This window comes from Corythoichthys intestinalis, chromosome 4, assembly GCF_030265065.1.
Source record: "Corythoichthys intestinalis isolate RoL2023-P3 chromosome 4, ASM3026506v1, whole genome shotgun sequence".
NCBI lineage: Eukaryota > Metazoa > Chordata > Actinopteri > Syngnathiformes > Syngnathidae > Corythoichthys > Corythoichthys intestinalis.
This window is the reverse complement of record NC_080398.1, coordinates 26,444,820-26,468,546: the sequence shown is the minus strand read 5'-3', so window position 1 is coordinate 26,468,546 and position 23,727 is coordinate 26,444,820.

Here is a 23,727-nt window from a genome sequence, read left to right as displayed (position 1 = left end):
CCAAGGAGCGCTGGGAAACGTTCTAAAAACATGTCAGGACTCTCGGCAGAGCCCAAATATGCCCAAAAAGTTGACTTTTGAGAAAAGTCCATTTTTGACTTTTTTGTAAGGGGGGGTACTTACGCATTTTTCAAAATTTCAAAAACGGTCAAAAAAAACGTTTGTGCCAAGGAGCGCCAGGAAACGTTCTAAAAACATGTCAGGACTCTCGGCAGAGCCCAAATATGCCCAAAAAGTTGACTTTTGAGAAAACTCAATTTTTGACTTTTTTGTAAGGGGGGGTACTTACGCATTTTTTAAAATTTCATAAACAGTCAAAAAAAACTTTTGTGCCAAGGAGCGCCGGGAAACGTTCTAAAAACATGTCAGGACTCTCGGCAGAGCCCAAATATGCCCAAAAAGTTGACTTTTGAGAAAAGTCCATTTTTGACTTTTTTGTAAGGGGGGGTGCTTACGCATTTTTCAAAATTTCAAAAACGGTCAAAAAAAAAGTTTGTGCCAAGGAGTGCCGGGAAACGTTCTAAAAACATGTCAGGACTCTCGGCAGAGCCCAAATATGCCCAAAAAGTTGACTTTTGAGAAAAGTCCATTTTTGACTTTTTTGTAAGGGGGGGTGCTTACGCATTTTTCAAAATTTCAAAAACGGTCAAAAAAAACGTTTGTGCCAAGGAGCGCCGGGAAACGTTCTAAAAACATGTCAGGACTCTCGGCAGAGCCCAAATATGCCCAAAAAGTTGACTTTTGAGAAAAGTCAATTTTTGACTTTTTTGTAAGGGGGGGTACTTACGCATTTTTCAAAATTTCAAAAACGGTCAAAAATCACTTTTGGGCCAAGGAGCGCTGGGAAACGTTCTAAAAACATGTCAAGACTCTCGGCAGAGCCCAAATATGCCCAAAAAGTTGACTTTTGAGAAAAGTCCATTTTTTACTTTTTTGTAAGAGGGGGTGCTTACGCATTTTTCAAAATTTAAAAAACGGTCAAAAAAAACGTTTGTGACAAGGAGTGCCGGGAAACGTTCTAAAAACATGTCAGGACTCTCGGCAGAGCCCAAATATGCCCAAAAAGTTGACTTTTGAGAAAAGTCCATTTTTGACTTTTTTGTAAGGGGGGGTGCTTAAGCATTTTTCAAAATTTCAAAAACGGTCAAAAAAAACGTTTGTGCCAAGGAGCGCCGGGAAACGTTCTAAAAACATGTCAGGACTCTCGGCAGAGCCCAAATATGCCCAAAAAGTTGACTTTTGAGAAAAGTCAATTTTTGACTTTTTTGTAAGGGGGGGTACTTACGCATTTTTCAAAATTTCAAAAACGGTCAAAAATCACTTTTGGGCCAAGGAGCGCTGGGAAACGTTTTAAAAACATGTCAGGACTCTCAGCAGAGCCCAAATACGCCCAAAAAGTTGACTTTTGAGAAAAGTCCATTTTTGACTTTTTTGTAAGGGGGGGTACTTACGCATTTTTCAAAATTTCAAAAACGGTCAAAAATCACTTTTGGGCCAAGGAGCGCTGGGAAACGTTTTAAAAACATGTCAGGACTCTCGGCAGAGCCCAAATATGCCCAAAAAGTTGACTTTTGAGAAAAGTCCATTTTTGACTTTTTTGTAAGGGGGGGTACTTACGCATTTTTCAAAATTTCAAAAACGGTAAAAAAAAACGTTTGTGCCAAGGAGCGCCGGGAAACGTTCCAAAAACATGTCAGGACTCTTGGCAGAGCCCAAATATGCCCAAAAAGTTGACTTTTGAGAAAAGTCCATTTTTGGCTTTTTTGTAAGGGGGGGTACTTACATATTTTTCAAAATTTCAAAAACGGTCAAAAAACACTTTTGGGCCAAGGAGCGCCGGGAAACGTTCTAAAAACATGTCAGGACTCGGCAGAGCCAAAATATGCCCAAAAAGTTGACTTTTGAGAAAAGTCAATTTTTGACTTTTTTGTAAGGGGGGGTACTTACGCATTTTTTAAAATTTCAAAAACGGTCAAAAATAATTTTTTCGCCAAGGAGCGCCAGGAAACGTTCTAAAAACATGTCAGGACTCTCGGCACAGCCCAAATTTGCCAAAACAGTTGACTTTTCAGAAAAGTAAATTTTTGACTTTTATGTAATGGGGGGTACTTACGCATTTTTCAAAATTTCAAAAACGGTCAAAAAACACTTTTGGGCCAAGGGGCGCCGGGAAACGTTCTAAAAACATGTCAGGACTCTCAGCAGAGCCCAAATATGCCCAAAAAGTGTACTTTTGAGAAAAGTCCATTTTTGACTTTTTGTAAGGGGGGGTGCTTTCGCATTTTTCAAAATTTCAAAAACGGTCAAAAATCACTTTTGGGCCAAGGAGCGCTGGGAAACGTTCTAAAAACATGTCAGGACTCTCGGCAGAGCCCAAATATGCCCAAAAAGTTGACTTTTGAGAAAAGTCCATTTTTGACTTTTTTGTAAGGGGGGGTACTTACGCATTTTTCAAAATTTCAAAAACGGTCAAAAAAAACGTTTGTGCCAAGGAGCGCCAGGAAACGTTCTAAAAACATGTCAGGACTCTCGGCAGAGCCCAAATATGCCCAAAAAGTTGACTTTTGAGAAAACTCAATTTTTGACTTTTTTGTAAGGGGGGGTACTTACGCATTTTTTAAAATTTCATAAACAGTCAAAAAAAACTTTTGTGCCAAGGAGCGCCGGGAAACGTTCTAAAAACATGTCAGGACTCTCGGCAGAGCCCAAATATGCCCAAAAAGTTGACTTTTGAGAAAAGTCCATTTTTGACTTTTTGTAAGGGGGGGTGCTTTCGAATTTTTCAAAATTTCAAAAACGGTCAAAAATCACTTTTGGGCCAAGAAGCGCTGGGAAACGTTCTAAAAACATGTCAGGACTCTCGGCAGAGCCCAAATATGCCCAAAAAGTTGACTTTTGAGAAAAGTCCATTTTTGACTTTTTTGTAAGGGGGGGTGCTTACGCATTTTTCAAAATTTCAAAAACGGTCAAAAAAAACGTTTGTGCCAAGGAGTGCCGGGAAACGTTCTAAAAACATGTCAGGACTCTCGGCAGAGCCCAAATATGTCAAAAAAGTTGACTTTTGAGAAAAGTCCATTTTTGACTTCTTTGTAAGGGGGGGTGCTTACGCATATTTTTTAAAATTTCAAAAACGGTCAAAAAAAACGTTTGTGCCAAGGAGCGCCGGGAAACGTTCTAAAAATATGTCAGTACTCTCGGCAGAGCCCAAATATGCCCAAAAAGTTTACTTTTGAGAAAAGTCAATTTTTGACTTTTTTGTAAGGGGGGGTACTTACGCATTTTTCAAAATTTCAAAAACGGTCAAAAATCACTTTTGGGCCAAGGAGCGCTGGGAAACGTTCTAAAAACATGTCAGGACTCTCGGCAGAGCCCAAATATGCCCAAAAAGTTGACTTTTGAGAAAAGTCCATTTTTGACTTTTTTGTAAGGGGGGGTGCTTACGCATTTTTCAAAATTTCAAAAACGGTCAAAAAAAACGTTTGTGCCAAGGAGTGCCGGGAAACGTTCTAAAAACATGTCAGGACTCTCGGCAGAGCCCAAATATGCCCAAAAAGTTGACTTTTGAGAAAAGTCCATTTTTGACTTTTTTGTAAGGGGGGGTGCTTACGCATTTTTCAAAATTTCAAAAACGGTCAAAAAAAACGTTTGTGCCAAGGAGCGCCGGGAAACGTTCTAAAAACATGTCAGGACTCTCGGCAGAGCCCAAATATGCCCAAAAAGTTGACTTTTGAGAAAAGTCCATTTTTGACTTTTTTGTAAGGGGGGGTACTTACGCATTTTTCAAAATTTCAAAAACGGTCAAAAATCACTTTTGGGCCAAGGAGCGCTGGGAAATGTTTTAAAAACATGTCAGGACTCTCGGCAGAGCCCAAATATGCCCAAAAAGTTGACTTTTGAGAAAAGTCCATTTTTGACTTTTTTGTAAGGGGGGGTACTTACGCATTTTTCAAAATTTCAAAAACGGTAAAAAAAAACGTTTGTGCCAAGGAGCGCCGGGAAACGTTCCAAAAACATGTCAGGACTCTCGGCAGAGCCCAAATATGCCCAAAAAGTTGACTTTTGAGAAAAGTCAATTTTTGACTTTTTTGTAAGGGGGGGTAGTTACGCATTTTTAAAAATTTTTAAACACGGTCAAAAATCATTTTTTCGCCAAGGAGCGCCAGGAAACGTTCTAAAAACATGTCAGGACTCTCGGCACAGCCCAAATATGCCAAAAAATTTGACTTTTGAGAAAAGTCAGTTTTTGACTTTTTTGTAAGGGGGGGTACTTACGCATTTTTCAAAATTTCAAAAACGGTCAAAAAAAACGTTTGTGCCAAGGAGTGCCGGGAAACGTTCTAAAAACATGTCAGGACTCTCGGCAGAGCCCAAATATGCCCAAAAAGTTGACTTTTGAGAAAAGTCCATTTTTGACTTTTTTGTAAGGGGGGGTGCTTACGCATTTTTCAAAATTTCAAAAACGGTCAAAAAAAACGTTTGTGCCAAGGAGCGCCGGGAAACGTTCTAAAAACATGTCAGGACTCTCGGCAGAGCCCAAATATGCCCAAAAAGTTGACTTTTGAGAAAAGTCAATTTTTGACTTTTTTGTAATGGGGGGTACTTACGCATTTTTCAAAATTTCAAAAACGGTCAAAAATCACTTTTGGGCCAAGGAGCGCTGGGAAACGTTCTAAAAACATGTCAGGACTCTCGGCAGAGCCCAAATATGCCCAAAAAGTTGACTTTTGAGAAAAGTCCATTTTTGACTTTTTTGTAAGGGGGGGTGCTTACGCATTTTTCAAAATTTAAAAAACGGTCAAAAAAAACGTTTGTGACAAGGAGTGCCGGGAAACGTTCTAAAAACATGTCAGGACTCTCGGCAGAGCCCAAATATGCCCAAAAAGTTGACTTTTGAGAAAAGTCCATTTTTGACTTTTTTGTAAGGGGGGGTGCTTACGCATTTTTCAAAATTTCAAAAACGGTCAAAAAAAACGTTTGTGCCAAGGAGCGCCGGGAAACGTTCTAAAAACATGTCAGGACTCTCGGCAGAGCCCAAATATGCCCAAAAAGTTGACTTTTGAGAAAAGTCAATTTTTGACTTTTTTGTAAGGGGGGGTACTTACGCATTTTTCAAAATTTCAAAAACGGTCAAAAATCACTTTTGGGCCAAGGAGCGCCGGGAAACGTTCTAAAAACATGTCAGGACTCTCGGCAGAGCCCAAATATGCCCAAAAAGTTGACTTTTGAGAAAAGTCCATTTTTGACTTTTTTGTAAGGGGGGGTGCTTACGCATTTTTCAAAAATTCAAAAACGGTCAAAAAAAACGTTTGTGCCAAGGAGTGCCGGGAAACGTTCTAAAAACATGTCAGGACTCTCGGCAGAGCCCAAATATGCCCAAAAAGTTGACTTTTGAGAAAAGTCCATTTTTGACTTTTTTGTAAGGGGGGGTGCTTACGCATTTTTCAAAATTTCAAAAACGGTCAAAAAAAACGTTTGTGCCAAGGAGTGCCGGGAAACGTTCTAAAAACATGTCAGGACTCTCGGCAGAGCCCAAATATGCCCAAAAAGTTGACTTTTGAGAAAAGTCAATTTTTGACTTTTTTGTAAGGGGGGGTACTTACGCATTTTTCAAAATTTCAAAAACGGTCAAAAATCACTTTTGGGCCAAGGAGCGCTGGGAAACGTTTTAAAAACATGTCAGGACTCTCAGCAGAGCCCAAATACGCCCAAAAAGTTGACTTTTGAGAAAAGTCCATTTTTGACTTTTTTGTAAGGGGGGGTACTTACGCATTTTTCAAAATTTCAAAAACGGTCAAAAATCACTTTTGGGCCAAGGAGCGCTGGGAAACGTTTTAAAAACATGTCAGGACTCTCGGCAGAGCCCAAATATGCCCAAAAAGTTGACTTTTGAGAAAAGTCCATTTTTGACTTTTTTGTAAGGGGGGGTAGTTACGCATTTTTAAAATTTTTAAACACGGTCAAATATCATTTTTTCGCCAAGGAGCGCCAGGAAACGTTCTAAAAACATGTCAGGACTCTCGGCACAGCCCAAATATGCCAAAAAAGTTGACTTTTGAGAAAAGTCAGTTTTTGACTTTTTTGTAAGGGGGGGTACTTACGCATTTTTCAAAATTTCAAAAACGGTCAAAATTCACTTTTGGGCCAAGGAGCGCCGGGAAACGTTCTAAAAACATGTCAGGACTCTCGGCAGAGCCCAAATATGCCCAAAAAGTTGACTTTTGAGAAAAGTCCATTTTTGACTTTTTTGTAAGGGGGGGTACTTACGCATTTTTCAAAATTTCAAAAACGGTCAAAAAACATTTTTTGGGCCAAGGAGCGCCGGGAAACGTTTTAAAAACATGTCAGGACTCTCGGCAGAGCCCAAATATGCCCAAAAAGTTGACTTTTGAGAAAAGTCCATTTTTGACTTTTTTGTAAGGGGGGGTACTTACGCATTTTTCAAAATTTCAAAAACGGTCAAAAAACATTTTTTGGGCCAAGGAGCGCCGGGAAACGTTCTAAAAACATGTCAGGACTCTCAGCAGAGCCCAAACACGCCCTAAAGTTGACTTTTGAGAAAAGACCATTTTTGACTTTTTTGTAAGGGGGGGTGCTTTCGCATTTTTCAAAATTTCAAAAACGGTCAAAAATTACTTTTGGGCCAAGGAGCGCTGGGAAACGTTCTAAAAACATGTCAGGACTCTCGGCAGAGCCCAAATATGCCCAAAAAGTTGACTTTTGAGAAAAGTCCATTTTTGACTTTTTTGTAAGGGGGGGTACTTACGCATTTTTCAAAATTTCAAAAACGGTCAAAAAAAACGTTTGTGCCAAGGAGCGCCAGGAAACGTTCTAAAAACATGTCAGGACTCTCGGCAGAGCCCAAATATGCCCAAAAAGTTGACTTTTGAGAAAAGTCAATTTTTGACTTTTTTGTAAGGGGGTTACTTACGCATTTTTTAAAATTTCAAAAACAGTCAAAAAAAACTTTTGGGCCAAGGAGCGCCGGGAAACGTTCTAAAAACATGTCAGGACTCTCGGCAGAGCCCAAATATGCCCAAAAAGTTGACTTTTGAAAAAAGTCAATTTTTGACTTTTTTGTAAGGGGGGGTACTTACGCATTTTTCAAAATTTCAAAAACGGTCAAAAATCATTTTTTCGCCAAGGAGCGCCAGGAAACGTTCTAAAAACATGTCAGGACTCTCGGCACAGCCCAAATATGCCAAAAAAGTTGACTTTTGAGAACAGTCAGTTTTTGACTTTTTTGTAAGGGGGGGTACTTACGCATTTTTCAAAATTTAAAAAACGGTCAAAAAACACTTTTGGGCCAAGGAGCGCCGGGAAACGTTCTAAAAACATGTCAGGACTCTCAGCAGAGCCCAAATACGCCCAAAAAGTTGACTTTTGAGAAAAGTCCATTTTTGACTTTTTTGTAAGGGGGGGTGCTTTCGCATTTTTCAAAATTTCAAAAACTGTCAAAAATCACTTTTGAGCCAAGGAGCGCCGGGAAACGTTCCAAAAACATGTCAGGACTCTTGGCAAAGCCCAAATATGCCAAAAAAGTTTACTTTTGAGAAAAGTCAGTTTTTGACTTTTTTGTAAGGGGGGGTACTTACGCATTTTTCAAAATTTCAAAAACGGTCAAAAATCACTTTTGGGCCAAGGAGCGCTGGGAAACGTTCTAAAAACATGTCAGGACTCTCGGCAGAGCCCAAATATGTCCAAAAAGTTGACTTTTGAGAAAAGTCCATTTTTGACTTTTTTGTAAGGGGGGGTACTTACTTTTTTTTCAAAATTTCAAAAACGGTCAAAAATCACTTTTGGGCCAAGGAGCACCGGGAAACGTACCAAAAACATGTCAGGACTCTCGGCAGAGCCAAAATATGCCCAAAAAGTTGACTTTTTTGTAAGGGGGGGTAACTACGCATTTTTTAAAATTTCAAAAACGGTCAAAAATCATTTTTTCGCCAAGGAGCGCCAGGAAACGTTCTAAAAACATGTCAGGACTCTCGGCACTGCCCAAATTTGCCAAAACAGTTGACTTTTGAGAAAAGTCCATTTTTGACTTTTATGTAAGGGGGGGTACTTACTCATTTTTCAAAAACGGTCAAAAAACACTTTTGGGCCAAGGAGCGCCGGGAAACGTTCTAAAAACATGTCAGGACTCTCAGCAGAGCCCAAATACGCCCAAAAAGTTGACTTTTGAGAAAAGTCCATTTTTGACTTTTTTGTAAGGGGGGGTGCTTTCGCATTTTTCAAAATTTCAAAAACGGTCAAAAATCACTTTTGAGCCTAGGAGCGCCGGGAAACGTTCCAAAAACATGTCAGGACTCTTTTCAAAGCCCAAATATGCCAAAAAAGTTGACTTTTGAGAAAAGTCAGTTTTTGACTTTTTTGTAAGGGGGGGTACTTACGCATTTTTCAAAATTTCAAAAACGGTAAAAAAAAACGTTTGTGCCAAGGAGCGCCGGGAAACGTTCTAAAAACATGTCAGGACTCTCGGCAGAGCCCAAATATGCCCAAAAAGTTGACTTTTGAGAAAAGTCCATTTTTGACTTTTTTGTAAGGGGGGTACTTACGCATTTTTCAAAATTTCAAAAACGGTCAAAAAACATTTTTTGGGCCAAGGAGCGCCGGGAAACGTTCAAAAACATGTCAGGACTCTCAGCAGAGCCCAAATACGGCCAAAAAGTTGACTTTTGAGAAAAGTCCATTTTTGACTTTTTTGTAAGGGGGGGTGCTTTCGCATTTTTCAAAATTTCAAAAACGGTCAAAAATCACTTTTGAGCCTAGGAGCGCCGGGAAACGTTCTAAAAACATGTCAGGACTCTCAGCAGAGCCCAAATACGCCCAAAAAGTTGACTTTTGAGAAAAGTCCATTTTTGACTTTTTTGTAAGGGGGGGTGCTTTCGCATTTTTCAAAATTTCAAAAACGGTCAAAAATCACTTTTGAGCCTAGGAGCGCCGGGAAACGTTCCAAAAACATGTCAGGACTCTTGGCAAAGCCCAAATATGCCCAAAAAGTTTACTTTTGAGAAAAGTCAGTTTTTGACTTTTTTGTAAGGGGGGGTACTTACGCATTTTTCAAAATTTCAAAAACGGTCAAAAATCACTTTTGGGCCAAGGAGCGCTGGGAAACGTTCTAAAAACATGTCAGGACTCTCGGCAGAGCCCAAATATGCCCAAAAAGTTGACTTTTGAGAAAAGTCCATTTTTGACTTTTTTGTAAGGGGGGGTACTTACGCATTTTTCAAAATTTCAAAAACGGTCAAAAAACATTTTTTGGGCCAAGGAGCGCCGGGAAACGTTCTAAAAACATGTCAGGACTCTCGGCAGAGCCCAAATATGCCCAAAAAGTTGACTTTTGAGAAAAGTCCATTTTTGACTTTTTTGTAAGGGGGGGTAATTACGCATTTTTTAAAATTTCAAAAACGGTCAAAAATCATTTTTTCGCCAAGGAGCGCCAGGAAACGTTCTAAAAACATGTCAGGACTCTCGGCACAGCCCAAATTTGCCAAAAAATTTGACTTTTCAGAAAAGTCAATTTTTGACTTTTATGTAAGGGGGGGTACTTACGCATTTTTCAAAATTTCAAAAACGGTCAAAAAACACTTTTGGGCCAAGGGGCGCCGGGAAACGATCTAAAAACATGTCAGGACTCTCAGCAGAGCCCAAATATGCCCAAAAAGTTGACTTTTGAGAAAAGTCAATTTTTGACTTTTTGTAAGGGGGGGTGCTTTCGCATTTTTCAAAATTTCAAAAACGGTCAAAAATTACTTTTGGGCCAAGGAGCGCTGGGAAACGTTCTAAAAACATGTCAGGACTCTCGGCAGAGCCCAAATATGCCCAAAAAGTTGACTTTTGAGAAAAGTCCATTTTTGACTTTTTTGTAAGGGGGGGTACTTACGCATTTTTCAAAATTTCAAAAACGGTCAAAAAAAACGTTTGTGCCAAGGAGCGCCAGGAAACGTTCTAAAAACATGTCAGGACTCTCGGCAGAGCCCAAATATGCCCAAAAAGTTGACTTTTGAGAAAAGTCAATTTTTGACTTTTTTGTAAGGGGGTTACTTACGCATTTTTTAAAATTTCAAAAACAGTCAAAAAAAACTTTTGGGCCAAGGAGCGCCGGGAAACGTTCTAAAAACATGTCAGGACTCTCGGCAGAGCCCAAATATGCCCAAAAAGTTGACTTTTGAAAAAAGTCAATTTTTGACTTTTTTGTAAGGGGGGGGGGGGTACTTACGCATTTTTCAAAATTTCAAAAACGGTCAAAAATCATTTTTTCGCCAAGGAGCGCCAGGAAACGTTCTAAAAACATGTCAGGACTCTCGGCACAGCCCAAATATGCCAAAAAAGTTGACTTTTGAGAACAGTCAGTTTTTGACTTTTTTGTAAGGGGGGGTACTTACGCATTTTTCAAAATTTAAAAAACGGTCAAAAAACACTTTTGGGCCAAGGAGCGCCGGGAAACGTTCTAAAAACATGTCAGGACTCTCAGCAGAGCCCAAATACGCCCAAAAAGTTGACTTTTGAGAAAAGTCCATTTTTGACTTTTATGTAAGGGGGGGTACTTACTCATTTTTCAAAAACGGTCAAAAAACACTTTTGGGCCAAGGAGCGCCGGGAAACGTTCTAAAAACATGTCAGGACTCTCAGCAGAGCCCAAATACGCCCAAAAAGTTGACTTTTGAGAAAAGTCCATTTTTGACTTTTTTGTAAGGGGGGGTGCTTTCGCATTTTTCAAAATTTCAAAAACGGTCAAAAATCACTTTTGAGCCTAGGAGCGCCGGGAAACGTTCCAAAAACATGTCAGGACTCTTTTCAAAGCCCAAATATGCCAAAAAAGTTGACTTTTGAGAAAAGTCAGTTTTTGACTTTTTTGTAAGGGGGGGTACTTACGCATTTTTCAAAATTTCAAAAACGGTAAAAAAAAACGTTTGTGCCAAGGAGCGCCGGGAAACGTTCTAAAAACATGTCAGGACTCTCGGCAGAGCCCAAATATGCCCAAAAAGTTGACTTTTGAGAAAAGTCCATTTTTGACTTTTTTGTAAGGGGGGTACTTACGCATTTTTCAAAATTTCAAAAACGGTCAAAAAACATTTTTTGGGCCAAGGAGCGCCGGGAAACGTTCAAAAACATGTCAGGACTCTCAGCAGAGCCCAAATACGGCCAAAAAGTTGACTTTTGAGAAAAGTCCATTTTTGACTTTTTTGTAAGGGGGGGTGCTTTCGCATTTTTCAAAATTTCAAAAACGGTCAAAAATCACTTTTGAGCCTAGGAGCGCCGGGAAACGTTCTAAAAACATGTCAGGACTCTCAGCAGAGCCCAAATACGCCCAAAAAGTTGACTTTTGAGAAAAGTCCATTTTTGACTTTTTTGTAAGGGGGGGTGCTTTCGCATTTTTCAAAATTTCAAAAACGGTCAAAAATCACTTTTGAGCCTAGGAGCGCCGGGAAACGTTCCAAAAACATGTCAGGACTCTTGGCAAAGCCCAAATATGCCCAAAAAGTTTACTTTTGAGAAAAGTCAGTTTTTGACTTTTTTGTAAGGGGGGGTACTTACGCATTTTTCAAAATTTCAAAAACGGTCAAAAATCACTTTTGGGCCAAGGAGCGCTGGGAAACGTTCTAAAAACATGTCAGGACTCTCGGCAGAGCCCAAATATGCCCAAAAAGTTGACTTTTGAGAAAAGTCCATTTTTGACTTTTTTGTAAGGGGGGGTACTTACGCATTTTTCAAAATTTCAAAAACGGTCAAAAAACATTTTTTGGGCCAAGGAGCGCCGGGAAACGTTCTAAAAACATGTCAGGACTCTCGGCAGAGCCCAAATATGCCCAAAAAGTTGACTTTTGAGAAAAGTCCATTTTTGACTTTTTTGTAAGGGGGGGTAATTACGCATTTTTTAAAATTTCAAAAACGGTCAAAAATCATTTTTTCGCCAAGGAGCGCCAGGAAACGTTCTAAAAACATGTCAGGACTCTCGGCACAGCCCAAATTTGCCAAAAAATTTGACTTTTCAGAAAAGTCAATTTTTGACTTTTATGTAAGGGGGGGTACTTACGCATTTTTCAAAATTTCAAAAACGGTCAAAAAACACTTTTGGGCCAAGGGGCGCCGGGAAACGATCTAAAAACATGTCAGGACTCTCAGCAGAGCCCAAATATGCCCAAAAAGTTGACTTTTGAGAAAAGTCAATTTTTGACTTTTTGTAAGGGGGGGTGCTTTCGCATTTTTCAAAATTTCAAAAACGGTCAAAAATTACTTTTGGGCCAAGGAGCGCTGGGAAACGTTCTAAAAACATGTCAGGACTCTCGGCAGAGCCCAAATATGCCCAAAAAGTTGACTTTTGAGAAAAGTCCATTTTTGACTTTTTTGTAAGGGGGGGTACTTACGCATTTTTCAAAATTTCAAAAACGGTCAAAAAAAACGTTTGTGCCAAGGAGCGCCAGGAAACGTTCTAAAAACATGTCAGGACTCTCGGCAGAGCCCAAATATGCCCAAAAAGTTGACTTTTGAGAAAAGTCAATTTTTGACTTTTTTGTAAGGGGGTTACTTACGCATTTTTTAAAATTTCAAAAACAGTCAAAAAAAACTTTTGGGCCAAGGAGCGCCGGGAAACGTTCTAAAAACATGTCAGGACTCTCGGCAGAGCCCAAATATGCCCAAAAAGTTGACTTTTGAAAAAAGTCAATTTTTGACTTTTTTGTAAGGGGGGGGGGTACTTACGCATTTTTCAAAATTTCAAAAACGGTCAAAAATCATTTTTTCGCCAAGGAGCGCCAGGAAACGTTCTAAAAACATGTCAGGACTCTCGGCACAGCCCAAATATGCCAAAAAAGTTGACTTTTGAGAACAGTCAGTTTTTGACTTTTTTGTAAGGGGGGGTACTTACGCATTTTTCAAAATTTAAAAAACGGTCAAAAAACACTTTTGGGCCAAGGAGCGCCGGGAAACGTTCTAAAAACATGTCAGGACTCTCAGCAGAGCCCAAATACGCCCAAAAAGTTGACTTTTGAGAAAAGTCCATTTTTGACTTTTTTGTAAGGGGGGGTGCTTTCGCATTTTTCAAAATTTCAAAAACGGTCAAAAATCACTTTTGAGCCAAGGAGCGCCGGGAAACGTTCCAAAAACATGTCAGGACTCTTGGCAAAGCCCAAATATGCCAAAAAAGTTTACTTTTGAGAAAAGTCAGTTTTTGACTTTTTTGTAAGGGGGGGTACTTACGCATTTTTCAAAATTTCAAAAACGGTCAAAAATCACTTTTGGGCCAAGGAGCGCTGGGAAACGTTCTAAAAACATGTCAGGACTCTCGGCAGAGCCCAAATATGTCCAAAAAGTTGACTTTTGAGAAAAGTCAATTTTTGACTTTTTTGTAAGGGGGGGTACTTACTTTTTTTTCAAAATTTCAAAAACGGTAAAAAAACACTTTTGGGCCAAGGAGCACCGGGAAACGTACCAAAAACATGTCAGGACTCTCGGCAGAGCCAAAATATGCCCAAAAAGTTGACTTTTTTGTAAGGGGGGGTAACTACGCATTTTTTAAAATTTCAAAAACGGTCAAAAATCATTTTTTCGCCAAGGAGCGCCAGGAAACGTTCTAAAAACATGTCAGGACTCTCGGCACTGCCCAAATTTGCCAAAACAGTTGACTTTTGAGAAAAGTCCATTTTTGACTTTTATGTAAGGGGGGGTACTTACTCATTTTTCAAAAACGGTCAAAAAACACTTTTGGGCCAAGGAGCGCCGGGAAACGTTCTAAAAACATGTCAGGACTCTCAGCAGAGCCCAAATACGCCCAAAAAGTTGACTTTTGAGAAAAGTCCATTTTTGACTTTTTTGTAAGGGGGGGTGCTTTCGCATTTTTCAAAATTTCAAAAACGGTCAAAAATCACTTTTGAGCCTAGGAGCGCCGGGAAACGTTCCAAAAACATGTCAGGACTCTTTTCAAAGCCCAAATATGCCAAAAAAGTTGACTTTTGAGAAAAGTCAGTTTTTGACTTTTTTGTAAGGGGGGGTACTTACGCATTTTTCAAAATTTCAAAAACGGAAAAAAAAAACGTTTGTGCCAAGGAGCGCCGGGAAACGTTCTAAAAACATGTCAGGACTCTCGGCAGAGCCCAAATATGCCCAAAAAGTTGACTTTTGAGAAAAGTCCATTTTTGACTTTTTTGTAAGGGGGGTACTTACGCATTTTTCAAAATTTCAAAAACGGTCAAAAAACATTTTTTGGGCCAAGGAGCGCCGGGAAACGTTCAAAAACATGTCAGGACTCTCAGCAGAGCCCAAATACGGCCAAAAAGTTGACTTTTGAGAAAAGTCCATTTTTGACTTTTTTGTAAGGGGGGGTGCTTTCGCATTTTTCAAAATTTCAAAAACGGTCAAAAATCACTTTTGAGCCTAGGAGCGCCGGGAAACGTTCTAAAAACATGTCAGGACTCTCAGCAGAGCCCAAATACGCCCAAAAAGTTGACTTTTGAGAAAAGTCCATTTTTGACTTTTTTGTAAGGGGGGGTGCTTTCGCATTTTTCAAAATTTCAAAAACGGTCAAAAATCACTTTTGAGCCTAGGAGCGCCGGGAAACGTTCTAAAAACATGTCAGGACTCTTGGCAAAGCCCAAATATGCCCAAAAAGTTTACTTTTGAGAAAAGTCAGTTTTTGACTTTTTTGTAAGGGGGGGTACTTACGCATTTTTCAAAATTTCAAAAACGGTCAAAAATCACTTTTGGGCCAAGGAGCGCTGGGAAACGTTCTAAAAACATGTCAGGACTCTCGGCAGAGCCCAAATATGCCCAAAAAGTTGACTTTTGAGAAAAGTCAATTTTTGACTTTTTTGTAAGGGGGGGTACTTACGCATTTTTCAAAATTTCAAAAACGGTCAAAAATCACTTTTGGGCCAAGGAGCGCCGGGAAACGTTCTAAAAACATGTCAGGACTCTCGGCAGAGCCCAAATATGCCCAAAAAGTTGACTTTTGAGAAAAGTCCATTTTTGACTTTTTTGTAAGGGGGGGTACTTACGCATTTTTCAAAATTTCAAAAACGGTCAAAAAACATTTTTTGGGCCAAGGAGCGCCGGGAAACGTTCTAAAAACATGTCAGGACTCTCGGCAGAGCCCAAATATGCCCAAAAAGTTGACTTTTGAGAAAAGTCCATTTTTGACTTTTTTGTAAGGGGGGGGTACTTACATATTTTTCAAAATTTCAAAAACGGTCAAAAAACACTTTTGGGCCAAGGAGCGCCGGGAAACGTTCTAAAAACATGTCAGGACTCTCGGCAGAGCAAAAATATGTCCAAAAAGTTGACTTTTGAGAAAAGTCCATTTTTGACTTTTTTGTAAGGGGGGGTACTTACGCATTTTTTAAAATTTCAAAAACGGTCAAAAATCATTTTTTCGCCAAGGAGCGCCAGGAAACGTTCTAAAAACATGTCAGGACTCTCGGCACAGCCCAAATTTGCCAAAACAGTTGACTTTTGAGAAAAGTCAATTTTTGACTTTTTGTAAGGGGGGGTGCTTTCGCATTTTTCAAAATTTCAAAAACGGTCAAAAATCCCTTTTGGGCCAAGGAGCGCTGGGAAACGTTCTAAAAACATGTCAGGACTCTCGGCACAGCCCAAATATGCCCAAAAAGTTGACTTTTGAGAAAAGTCCATTTTTGACTTTTTTGTAAGGGGGGGTACTTACGCATTTTTCAAAATTTCAAAAACGGTAAAAAAAAAACGTTTGTGCCAAGGAGCGCCGGGAAACGTTCTAAAAACTAGTCAGGACTCTCGGCAGAGATCCAAATATGCCCATAAAGTTGACTTTTGAGAAAAGTCAATTTTTGACTTTTTTGTAAGGGGGGGTACTTACGCATTTTTTAAAATTTCAAAAACGGTCAAAAAAAACTTTTGTGCCAAGGAGCGCCGGGAAACGTTCTAAAAACATGTCAGGACTCTCGGCAGAGCCCAAATATGTCCAAAAAGTTGACTTTTGAGAAAAGTCCATTTTTGACTTTTTTGTAAGGGGGGGTACTTACGCATTTTTCAATATTTCAAAAACGGTCAAAAAAAACGTTTGTGCCAAGGAGCGCCGGGAAACGTTCTAAAAACATGTCAGGACTCTCGGCAGAGCCCAAATATGCCCAAAAAGTTGACTTTTGAGAAAAGTCCATTTTTGACTTTTTTGTAAGGGGGGGTACTTACGCATTTTTTAAAATTTCAAAAACGGTCAAAAATCATTTTTTCGCCAAGGAGCGCCAGGAAACGTTCTAAAAACATGTCAGGACTCTCGGCATAGCCCAAATATGCCAAAAAAGTTGACTTTTGAGAAAAGTCAGTTTTTGACTTTTTTGTAAGGGGGGGTACTTACGCATTTTTCAAAATTTCAAAAACGGTCAAAAAAAACGTTTGTGCCAAGGAGCGCCGGGAAACGTTCTAAAAACATGTCAGGACTCTCGGCAGAGCCCAAATATGCCCAAAAAGTTGACTTTTGAGAAAAGTCCATTTTTGACTTTTTTGTAAGGGGGGGTGCTTTCGCATTTTTCAAAATTTCAAAAACGGTCAAAAATCACTTTTGAGCCTAGGAGCGCCGGGAAACGTTCCAAAAACATGTCAGGACTCTCGGCAGAGCCCAAATATGCCCAAAAAGTTGACTTTTGAGAAAAGTCAATTTTTGACTTTTTTGCAAGGGGGGGGTACTTACGCATTTTTCAAAATTTCAAAAACGGTCAAAATTCACTTTTGGGCCAAGGAGCGCCGGGAAACGTTCTAAAAACATGTCAGGACTCTCGGCAGAGCCCAAATATGCCCAAAAAGTTGACTTTTGAGAAAAGTCCATTTTTGACTTTTTTGTAAGGGGGGGTACTTACGCATTTTTCAAAATTTCAAAAACGGTCAAAAAACATTTTTTGGGCCAAGGAGCGCCTGGAAACGTTCTAAAAACATGTCAGGACTCTCGGCAGAGCCCAAATATGCCCAAAAAGTTGACTTTTGAGAAAAGTCCATTTTTGACTTTTTTGTAAGGGGGGGTACTTACATATTTTTCAAAATTTCAAAAACGGTCAAAAAAAACGTTTGTGCCAAGGAGCGCCGGGAAACGTTCTAAAAACATGTCAGGACTCTCAGCAGAGCACAAATATGCCAAAAAAGTTGACTTTTGAGAAAAGTCAGTTTTTGACTTTTTTGTAAGGGGGGGTACTTACGCATTTTTCAAAATTTCAAAAACGGTCAAAAAACATTTTTTGGGCCAAGGAGCGCCGGGAAACGTTCTAAAAACATGTCAGGACTCTCGGCAGAGCCCAAATATGCCCAAAAAGTTGACTTTTGAGAAAAGTCCATTTTTGACTTTTTTGTAAGGGGGGGGTACTTACATATTTTTCAAAATTTCAAAAACGGTCAAAAAACACTTTTGGGCCAAGGAGCGCCGGGAAACGTTCTAAAAACATGTCAGGACTCTCGGCAGAGCCAAAATATGTCCAAAAAGTTGACTTTTGAGAAAAGTCCATTTTTGACTTTTTTGTAAGGGGGGGTACTTACGCATTTTTTAAAATTTCAAAAACGGTCAAAAATCATTTTTTCGCCAAGGAGCGCCAGGAAACGTTCTAAAAACATGTCAGGACTCTCGGCACAGCCCAAATTTGCCAAAACAGTTGACTTTTGAGAAAAGTCCATTTTTGACTTTTTGTAAGGGGGGGTGCTTTCGCATTTTTCAAAATTTCAAAAACGGTCAAAAATCACTTTTGGGCCAAGGAGCGCTGGGAAACGTTCTAAAAACATGTCAGGACTCTCGGCACAGCCCAAATATGCCCAAAAAGTTGACTTTTGAGAAAAGTCCATTTTTGACTGTTTTGTAAGGGGGGGTACTTACGCATTTTTCAAAATTTCAAAAACGGTAAAAAAAAACGTTTGTGCCAAGGAGCGCCGGGAAACGTTCTAAAAACTAGTCAGGACTCTCGGCAGAGATCCAAATATGCCCATAAAGTTGACTTTTGAGAAAAGTCAATTTTTGACTTTTTTGTAAGGGGGGGTACTTACGCATTTTTTAAAATTTCAAAAACGGTCAAAAAAAACTTTTGTGCCAAGGAGCGCCGGGAAACGTCCAAAAAACATGTCAGGACTCTCGGCAGAGCCCAAATATGTCCAAAAAGTTGACTTTTGAGAAAAGTCCATTTTTGACTTTTTTGTAAGGGGGGGTACTTACGCATTTTTCAATATTTCAAAAACGGTCAAAAAAAACGTTTGTGCCAAGGAGCGCCGGGAAACGTTCTAAAAACATGTCAGGACTCTCGGCAGAGCCCAAATATGCCCAAAAAGTTGACTTTTGAGAAAAGTCCATTTTTGACTTTTTTGTAAGGGGGGGTACTTACGCATTTTTTAAAATTTCAAAAACGGTCAAAAATTATTTTTTCGCCAAGGAGCGCCAGGAAACGTTCTAAAAACATGTCAGGACTCTCGGCATAGCCCAAATATGCCAAAAAAGTTGACTTTTGAGAAAAGTCAGTTTTTGACTTTTTTGTAAGGGGGGGTACTTACGCATTTTTCAAAATTTCAAAAACGGTCAAAAAAAACGTTTGTGCCAAGGAGCGCCGGGAAACGTTCTAAAAACATGTCAGGACTCTCGGCAGAGCCCAAATATGCCCAAAAAGTTGACTTTTGAGAAAAGTCCATTTTTGACTTTTTTGTAAGGGGGGGTGCTTTCGCATTTTTCAAAATTTCAAAAACGGTCAAAAATCACTTTTGAGCCTAGGAGCGCCAGGAAACGTTCCAAAAACATGTCAGGACTCTCGGCAGAGCCCAAATATGCCCAAAAAGTTGACTTTTGAGAAAAGTCAATTTTTGACTTTTTTGCAAGGGGGGGGTACTTACGCATTTTTCAAAATTTCAAAAACGGTCAAAATTCACTTTTGGGCCAAGGAACGCCGGGAAACGTTCTAAAAACATGTCAGGACTCTCGGCAGAGCCCAAATATGCCCAAAAAGTTGACTTTTGAGAAAAGTCCATTTTTGACTTTTTTGTAAGGGGGGGTACTTACGCATTTTTCAAAATTTCAAAAACGGTCAAAAAACATTTTTTGGGCCAAGGAGCGCCGGGAAACGTTCTAAAAACATGTCAGGACTCTCGGCAGAGCCCAAATATGCCCAAAAAGTTGACTTTTGAGAAAAGTCCATTTTTGACTTTTTTGTAAGGGGGGGTACTTACATATTTTTCAAAATTTCAAAAACGGTCAAAAAAAACGTTTGTGCCAAGGAGCGCCGGGAAACGTTCTAAAAACATGTCAGGACTCTCAGCAGAGCCCAAATATGCCAAAAAAGTTGACTTTTGAGAAAAGTCAGTTTTTGACTTTTTTGTAAGGGGGGGTACTTACGCATTTTTCAAAATTTCAAAATCGGTCAAAAAACATTTTTTGGGCCAAGGAGCGCCGGGAAACGTTCTAAAAACATGTCAGGACTCTCGGCAGAGCCCAAATATGCCCAAAAAGTTGACTTTTGAGAAAAGTCCATTTTTGACTTTTTTGTAAGGGGGGGTACTTACGCATTTTTCAAAATTTCAAAAACGGTCAAAAAACACTTTTGGGCCAAGGAGCGCCGGGAAACGTTCTAAAAACATGTCAGGACTCTCGGCAGAGCCAAAATATGTCCAAAAAGTTGACTTTTGAGAAAAGTCCATTTTTGACTTTTTTGTAAGGGGGGGTACTTACGCATTTTTTAAAATTTCAAAAACGGTCAAAAATCATTTTTTCGCCAAGGAGCGCCAGGAAACGTTCTAAAAACATGTCAGGACTCTCGGCACAGCCCAAATTTGCCAAAACAGTTGACTTTTGAGAAAAGTCCATTTTTGACTTTTTGTAAGGGGGGGTGCTTTCGCATTTTTCAAAATTTAAAAAACGGTCAAAAATCACTTTTGTGCCAAGGAGCGCTGGGAAACGTTCTAAAAACATGTCAGGACTCTCGGCACAGCCCAAATATGCCCAAAAAGTTGACTTTTGAGAAAAGTCCATTTTTGACTGTTTTGTAAGGGGGGGTACTTACGCATTTTTCAAAATTTCAAAAACGGTAAAAAAAAACGTTTGTGCCAAGGAGCGCCGGGAAACGTTCTAAAAACTAGTCAGGACTCTCGGCAGAGATCCAAATATGCCCATAAAGTTGACTTTTGAGAAAAGTCAATTTTTGACTTTTTTGTAAGGGGGGGTACTTACGCATTTTTTAAAATTTCAAAAACGGTCAAAAAAAACTTTTGTGCCAAGGAGCGCCGGGAAACGTTCTAAAAACATGTCAGGACTCTCGGCAGAGCCCAAATATGTCCAAAAAGTTGACTTTTGAGAAAAGTCCATTTTTGACTTTTTTGTAAGGGGGGGTACTTACGCATTTTTCAATATTTCAAAAACGGTCAAAAAAAACGTTTGTGCCAAGGAGCGCCGGGAAACGTTCTAAAAACATGTCAGGACTCTCGGCAGAGCCCAAATATGCCCAAAAAGTTGACTTTTGAGAAAAGTCCATTTTTGACTTTTTTGTAAGGGGGGGTACTTACGCATTTTTTAAAATTTCAAAAACGGTCAAAAATCATTTTTTCGCCAAGGAGCGCCAGGAAACGTTCTAAAAACATGTCAGGACTCTCGGCATAGCCCAAATATGCCAAAAAAGTTGACTTTTGAGAAAAGTCAGTTTTTGACTTTTTTGTAAGGGGGGGTACTTACGCATTTTTCAAAATTTCAAAAACGGTCAAAAAAAACGTTTGTGCCAAGGAGCGCCGGGAAACGTTCTAAAAACATGTCAGGACTCTCGGCAGAGCCCAAATATGCCCAAAAAGTTGACTTTTGAGAAAAGTCCATTTTTGACGTTTTTGTAAGGGGGGGTGCTTTCGCATTTTTCAAAATTTCAAAAACGGTCAAAAATCACTTTTGAGCCTAGGAGCGCCGGGAAACGTTCCAAAAACATGTCAGGACTCTCGGCAGAGCCCAAATATGCCCAAAAAGTTGACTTTTGAGAAAAGTCAATTTTTGACTTTTTTGCAAGGGGGGGGTACTTACGCATTTTTCAAAATTTCAAAAACGGTCAAAATTCACTTTTGGGCCAAGGAGCGCCGGGAAACGTTCTAAAAACATGTCAGGACTCTCGGCAGAGCCCAAATATGCCCAAAAAGTTGACTTTTGAAAAAAGTCCATTTTTGACTTTTTTGTAAGGGGGGGTACTTACGCATTTTTCAAAATTTCAAAAACGGTCAAAAAACATTTTTTGGGCCAAGGAGCGCCGGGAAACGTTCTAAAAACATGTCAGGACTCTCGGCAGAGCCCAAATATGCCCAAAAAGTTGACTTTTGAGAAAAGTCCATTTTTGACTTTTTTGTAAGGGGGGGTGCTTTCGCATTTTTCAAAATTTCAAAAACGGTCAAAAATCACTTTTGAGCCAAGGAGCGCCGGGAAACGTTCCAAAAACATGTCAGGACTCTTGGCAAAGCCCAAATATGCCAAAAAAGTTTACTTTTGAGAAAAGTCAGTTTTTGACTTTTTTGTAAGGGGGGGTACTTACGCATTTTTCAAAATTTCAAAAACGGTCAAAAATCACTTTTGGGCCAAGGAGCGCTGGGAAACGTTCTAAAAACATGTCAGGACTCTCGGCAGAGCCCAAATATGTCCAAAAAGTTGACTTTTGAGAAAAGTCCATTTTTGACTTTTTTGTAAGGGGGGGGTACTTACTTTTTTTTCAAAATTTCAAAAACGGTCAAAAAACACTTTTGGGCCAAGGAGCACCGGGAAACGTACCAAAAACATGTCAGGACTCTCGGCAGAGCCAAAATATGCCCAAAAAGTTGACTTTTTTGTAAGGGGGGGTAACTACGCATTTTTTAAAATTTCAAAAACGGTCAAAAATCATTTTTTCGCCAAGGAGCGCCAGGAAACGTTCTAAAAACATGTCAGGACTCTCGGCAGAGCCCAAATACGCCCAAAAAGTTGACTTTTGAGAAAAGTCCATTTTTGACTTTTTTGTAAGGGGGGGTGCTTTCGCATTTTTCAAAATTTCAAAAACGGTCAAAAATCACTTTTGAGCCTAGGAGCGCCGGGAAACGTTCCAAAAACATGTCAGGACTCTTTTCAAAGCCCAAATATGCCAAAAAAGTTGACTTTTGAGAAAAGTCAGTTTTTGACTTTTTTGTAAGGGGGGGTACTTACGCATTTTTCAAAATTTCAAAAACGGTAAAAAAAAACGTTTGTGCCAAGGAGCGCCGGGAAACGTTCTAAAAACATGTCAGGACTCTCGGCAGAGCCCAAATATGCCCAAAAAGTTGACTTTTGAGAAAAGTCCATTTTTGACTTTTTTGTAAGGGGGGTACTTACGCATTTTTCAAAATTTCAAAAACGGTCAAAAAACATTTTTTGGGCCAAGGAGCGCCGGGAAACGTTCAAAAACATGTCAGGACTCTCAGCAGAGCCCAAATACGGCCAAAAAGTTGACTTTTGAGAAAAGTCCATTTTTGACTTTTTTGTAAGGGGGGGTGCTTTCGCATTTTTCAAAATTTCAAAAACGGTCAAAAATCACTTTTGAGCCTAGGAGCGCCGGGAAACGTTCTAAAAACATGTCAGGACTCTCAGCAGAGCCCAAATACGCCCAAAAAGTTGACTTTTGAGAAAAGTCCATTTTTGACTTTTTTGTAAGGGGGGGTGCTTTCGCATTTTTCAAAATTTCAAAAACGGTCAAAAATCACTTTTGAGCCTAGGAGCGCCGGGAAACGTTCCAAAAACATGTCAGGACTCTTGGCAAAGCCCAAATATGCCCAAAAAGTTTACTTTTGAGAAAAGTCAGTTTTTGACTTTTTTGTAAGGGGGGGTACTTACGCATTTTTCAAAATTTCAAAAACGGTCAAAAATCACTTTTGGGCCAAGGAGCGCTGGGAAACGTTCTAAAAACAAGTCAGGACTCTCGGCAGAGCCCAAATATGCCCAAAAAGTTGACTTTTGAGAAAAGTCCATTTTTGACTTTTTTGTAAGGGGGGGTACTTACGCATTTTTCAAAATTTCAAAAACGGTCAAAAAAAATGTTTGTGCCAAGGAGCGCCGGGAAACGTTCTAAAAACATGTCAGGACTCTCGGCAGAGCCCAAATATGCCCAAAAAGTTGACTTTTGAGAAAAGTCCATTTTTGACTTTTTTGTAAGGGGGGGTACTTACGCATTTTTCAAAATTTTAAAAACGGTCAAAAAACATTTTTTTGGGCCAAGGAGCGCCGGGAAACGTTCTAAAAACATGTCAGGACTCTCAGCAGAGCCCAAATACGCCCAAAAAGTTGACTTTTGAGAAAAGTCCATTTTTGACTTTTTTGTAAAGGGGGGTGCTTTCGCATTTTTCAAAATTTCAAAAACGGTCAAAAATCACTTTTGAGCCTAGGAGCGCCGGGAAACGTTCCAAAAACATGTCAGGACTCTTGGCAAAGCCCAAATATGCCAAAAAAGTTTACTTTTGAGAAAAGTCAGTTTTTGACTTTTTTGTAAGGGGCGGTACTTACGCATTTTTCAAAATTTCAAAAACGGTCAAAAATCACTTTTGGGCCAAGGAGCGCTGGGAAACGTTCTAAAAACATGTCAGGACTCTCGGCAGAGCCCAAATATGCCCAAAAAGTTGACTTTTGAGAAAAGTCAATTTTTGACTTTTTTGTAAGGGGGGGTACTTACGCATTTTTCAAAATTTCAAAAACGGTCAAAAATCACTTTTGGGCCAAGGAGCGCCGGGAAACGTTCTAAAAACATGTCAGGACTCTCGGCAGAGCCCAAATATGCCCAAAAA